We start from the raw sequence: 6000 nt of genomic DNA on the forward strand, positions 1-6000 counted from the left end.
TGTTATGCTGTGGGTTTGTGGATATAATAAATCAAAAGCAATCCACTCAATCTGAATAAAACTGTGCACTCTATCACTTATAAAATACTGGAAGCCTATTGATTTTGTTCAAAATTGCTCATTAGATTTTGCTCTACAATGGTAAATATGCTGCCTTAAAAAGTATTAGTTATTATCTGTTATTGCAAATGTTTGGCACTGAATGTTTTCAGATCTTCGCCCTAAATTTAATATTAGATAAAAGGGATCAGAGCAAAAACAAAAAACACATTTTTTACTTATGCCATTTACTGAATGAACAGCAATATCCAACATCAACTGAGACCGTGTGAAAAAATAATTGCTTCCATTATATTTAACAAATGATTGGGCCACCGTTAGCTGATCTTGTTACCGTCAATATAACATCACCATGTTTTTTTTTGCTGAATAACCTAAATATGATTCAACTTAAACTCATAAACAAATGACTATAAATTCTCCTTAGTAACTTCTGATACAGAGCAGAATTCATATTTCCTTCAGTTATGACAAGTTATCCAGGTACTGAGACAGAAGATCTTCATCACATCATCATACCACCACTACCACATTTGACCTCTGGTATGATATTCTTACTGTAGAATGTTGTGTGAGTTTTATGCCAGACATAATAAGACTCATGTTGTCCAAAACGTTCCACTTTTGCCTGATGTATCCCTAGAACATTCTCCCAAAAAGGCTTGATGATAATCCAAGTGATTCCTGATAAATGAGAGATGAGGAGGTATGTTTTTCTTGGTTAATTGTGGTTTCCACTTTGATAATATACATTAAAGCATATTTTAGCCCAGTGTCTTTATGATCATGGAGTCATGTATAGTGTCTTTTGTTGAGTCCTGCAGGTTTTTTTTAAGGTTTTTAGGATGCTTTGTGACTTCCTGCATGATTTTATGCTTTGCCCTTTGAAGAATCTTGGCAGGCCAGCCACTCCTGGGAAGAATTCACTACTGTTTCAAGTTTTTTTTTTAAAATTTTTTATTTGGAGACTATCGCTGTCACTGTGGTTTGGTGAAGTCCCATAAACTTTCAAATTATTTTGTATCCCTTTCAAGACTGATAGATATAAATAAATTGAGAAATTTCTTTTGATCATGGCATATTGAGCTTGTTAAATATTTGTATTAGCTACTTGAGTCTATTGGGAAGGGTCAAAATTAGTGAGGTTTAAATTGAGCAGAGCTGGCTGTAAGCAAGCCTGGCTATGTTTAGCCAGCTGATTCTAATTTTCCTTTTAACTTTCATTTAGTTAGGCAATTACTTTTTCACTTAGTGCCAGTTATTGTTGGATGACTATGTTTCTTAGATAAATTAAATAACATAAAAACTCAAATGCCCTTCATTTAATATTAACTTTTAGATGAAGACTTAAAACATTCAGTATCATGAAATGTGAAATAATAGTGAAAATCAGGCAGGGGACAAGTGCTGTTTTTGGAACTGTGCATAATGTATATCACAGCCAACACTAAAATACTAACTAACCATTTGGACCCCCTGAAAGCCTCAAATTTAAAAACTTTTAAAAGATATGGTGGTATTTGAAACCACATTTTACTGGGTTCATGACAAATTACTTCGGGAGACAGCTCTTCAGAGGCACTCCTGGAAGGCTGCTGTCTGCAAGTGTTTTACTGCCTGCATGGGGCTAAATACCTCAGTAGCAGTGGGTATTCTGGCTGACACTTTCATAAGAAAAGAATAAATAGGAGGCATTGGTTTTTGCCTTGGTCTCAGTTATACTGAAGAGTGTGATGATGCATAGTTGGAAGTGACGGAGATTGCTGATACCCTTATACCTGTAAGGGTCACGTTGCAAGGGAACACTGCTTTACTTTCACAAATTACCACTTTCTGTCTTGTGCACTCTTAAATAACTAGAGACCGCTGCTGGTCCGCGGCGGCATACAAATTGTTCAAGGCATACAATTACTTTAATCTACATGTTAAAAAAAAACTTTTTTAGCATTGCACACACAGCATCTGTGTGTGTATGTCTCATTAAAAGTTACTGTTCTGTGGTTAGTAAGTCAAAGTTTGATGTTAGCATATCTGCATATTATGTGACTTGTTCATTTAAGATATGCACAGCATTCTTTGTAGCTAATGTACTATATATTATATTCCACAGTACGAGAGTAAGATAGACGTGCTCAGCCAACACTGGAAAACTAATGGGACCCCGATTAAAAGGGTTATTTCATACACTTACAACAGATATATAAGAAAAGTGTTCTAACAGAGAAAATTTCTAAGACACAGCCTTATGCATAGGAGGTCATGTGCTGAAGACATGGGATTTTTCATTATCATTCAGTGGTGATAATGTAATAATACAAAATGCGGTAATAAAAAGTAGAAAAATCATTGTGATCTTAATGGTTGTTTGAAATGTCGTCCTTAAAGATATGAGTAAACATATACCTGGCCCTGACCAGGCTGGACAAGTAAAAGTTACATGTGGCTAATATGATTGACATCCAGAGTGGTTTCTTGCCTTGTTTCCACTGCTGATGATGTACACATTGGCTTCCTCCTAGGATATATGAAATAAAGAAAAATAGATGTGAAGCCCTTTGTGACAGTGTTCACTATACTGAAATGCAATACTATATGATATTAATTTCTATAGGAGGTTCAATACATCACTGAGAGTGCTTAATTCAGTTCAGGTTCATGGGATCTAGTAAAGTCACTATATACAATAAAGTTTGACTGACTTGCACTGCTGCCTACAAATGCTTACCAGAAATATCTTTTTCCAGTACTATGTGGAGAAAGCGTAAGTAGTAAAGTACACTTTGCAGCCCTGGCACACCTCCACAAATATACACAGCAGGTGAAAGTCTAAGGGTTGCTTCTTTATAACATGTGAGTCATTGCCGAGAGGAACACCAAAACACAGATTCAATAAGACAATCCATTTGATTTGATAGGTCTTCCCTCAGTAAATCATTTTCAAATCAATTTTGTGCTTGATTGAATAGCTCATCAACTGGTCTCCTAATTCTGCCAAGTCAGCTTTCCATAAGCATTCCAACCGAATGCCCCCTTGTCTTAGAGGTGCCATATGGGGAGTCATGCAATGCAAAGTTGACTACAGGTTCTAGAACCACAATGCTGGCACTGGTGGCTTCTACAACTTTAAGATCTTAGAATAGAGGTGATGCTCCCACTGCTCCATGTTATACATCCTCCACATGTCAGCATGTGTTTACCATCAGGTACTGATTTTTTTTATCTCAGTAATGTGTAGGTTACATTAACTAAAAACTCTAAACTGGCTTGGTATGTGCATGTGTGTAGCCTGAGATGGACTATTGCCCAATCCAGGATTGGTTCCTGCTTTGCACAAAATACTGCTGGCATAGGAATCTATAATCTGACCATATCCAGACCACCTGTTTTACTTTTTCTCTTGCTGAAGCCAAGGTGGTTCAGATGACATGCTTAGTGCACAACCTGCATCAGTGATCCACTCCTGTATTATAAAAATGTCAAGAGGATTGCACTTTGGGATGTTTGAGTAGAAGTATCAGGTATGTTTTTCCATTTTTTATTCTATTAGATGTTCATGTTTGGTTTCTTGTCACTATTTGACACATTTCCACCCATTATACATCTCCTACTGCTTTCTTGTTAAACACACCCTTTTTATGATTACTTACAATATTGTGTTCTGCTTCAATAGACTCAATCTGAGGAAACAAGTCACTTCCCCTGAGTATGCAGTGCCCTACCTCATTTCTTTACTCACAAAGCAGAGACAATGTGGCCTCAGAGGAACTGTAAGCAAAACAAAATGAGCTTTTTGGGCCAAAATCTACCATGACATTCTTATACTGCAAAAAACTAACAAAGTAGCTTACTACATAAACAGTCCTACATTTACATAGAAGATTCTCGCCAAAGCACTTTCAAGTAATAGGATTTGGATTTGGCAGCAGCTGGTAAAAAGCAGGAAAAGCTGTTGAAATGCATAACAGTTCATTTCAGGATGTACACTCTCATACTTTGGTGGTAATATAAAGTAATTAGTCTGTTAAGTATCTGCATAATTTGTGGTTTGTGCATATAATAAGAGCACAGAAGATACTCCACCAAGAAAACTGAAGTGGAGCCCAGTTGAGTAAGCAGCACTGCAATATTTATCCTCAGTTTTTATCTATGTATTTTTGAATCTACCTGCTCTATTTTGGAATTATGGGGGATGAGCCAGCTCCTGGGTTAGAGCCAACTCTGGATGGGGAGACAGGTCATCACAGGACGACCTATACACTAACACACTCACTCATGGAGTCAATTTACATTTGCAAATCATCATAATGGCCTATTATTGAGATCTTTTCCCATATTCATCAAGCATCTTAGAATTCTTCCTAGGAATTGCACCAACAGTCTGATTAGAATAAGAATTTGCCTCAGAGTGGAGTTATGAAGCATCCTGCTTCCACTCTCAGAAAGGTAAAATGAATGATGTCATAATTTTTTTGCACCCATAACTGTAAATTGGCACTGTTAATACAAGTTATGTTGTTTTCTTATTCTAATGTTAAGGTCTTACCACAATAATAATAATAATAATAATAATAATAATAGGAATAATAAATAATAATAATAATAGTATTGAAACTAGTAGCACACTGAAAAAAAGTGATGTGACACTTTTTGTTTGCCACTTTCTAAGTAAATTCAACATAGGAGTTTCTGCTTAATGTACTGTATACTAGAAAAAAAAGTGTTTGCAATGCATGCATTTTAAAGTTAAATCAAAATGTTAACTTGAATAAGTTTCTTAATGTTAACTCAAATAAAAACTAAAAAGTTAAGCCTTACTAATGAAGCATTGCAAATTGAATTCACTCATGTAGTATGTTTAGAATCAGTATACTCAATGAAGTAATGCCAACTTGGAATTACAAACTACTTAATGATGAGTGCTTAAATTTTAATATGTACTTTAACCTAACTGTCTTATATGGATTACAAAATTAGTTGCATATATGTGTAATGGCTTATATGGTACTGTGTGAGATAAACACATTTTATTTCATTGATCACACCTTTTGTGTAATATGAGAGTAAACAATCATGTTGATGCTTTTGTTACGTAGGGTGTATTAAACAAGCATCATGTATCAGCTTCCACAGCCACACAAATTCAACAGCATAAGGAAAAAATTAATTTACTAATAGTGTTTAACTTTATGTACAACTGTACATAGATGTAAGGAACCTTTTGAACACACTTCAACAAGTTAACCAACAAAAGGAGCAATTCTTTATGCAAAATATCATACTTCATGCAAATATATGTACATAAAAGTTTTTTACGTTAAATTAACATTAATTAGATATAGAAACATCCCCATTAGTTAATTTTTTGAGTGAGTGTGGCAACGCAAGTCATTACCACAATAAAAAAAGTAAAAATTTCATATTTTCGGGTTAAAAATGGCACTGATTGCTTCAGTCCAGTGTCAAGACATATTTTAAAGACACACAGAGAAAAAAACAATCACTTCCAAAAAATAGAAGGCAGCTTTTTGTTTAACTAAAACCTGAAGATCTATGCTAAAAGTGCTATTCTTCTATATGTCCATAAGTATAGTCTTTTCTGAAAAAGATGTCTGCTTGCTGAAGTAATGAAAATGCTTTGGTATGACTGTACAGTATGGAGAAATCATGTTCCATGGTTTCCCATACATTACAACTTAAAAACTTATGATGGCGTAACTGACCGTTAACATGAAAAAATAATTTAATGTAATGTAAAGTTCGGTGCTTAATCCATATTGTGTACTAATGTCTAATATACTATTACATCTTAAGTAAATCTGGAAAGCTTATTTTATTCAGTAGAACATATTGATTCTCATAAGCAAATCTTATTGAGCTAAAGAATTTTTTTTCACTGAGAAGAAGAAAAAGGAAAACATAATAAGGTAGGATATTGTGCTA

The sequence above is a fragment of the Polypterus senegalus genome, chromosome 3 (genome assembly GCF_016835505.1).
Source record: "Polypterus senegalus isolate Bchr_013 chromosome 3, ASM1683550v1, whole genome shotgun sequence".
NCBI lineage: Eukaryota > Metazoa > Chordata > Cladistia > Polypteriformes > Polypteridae > Polypterus > Polypterus senegalus.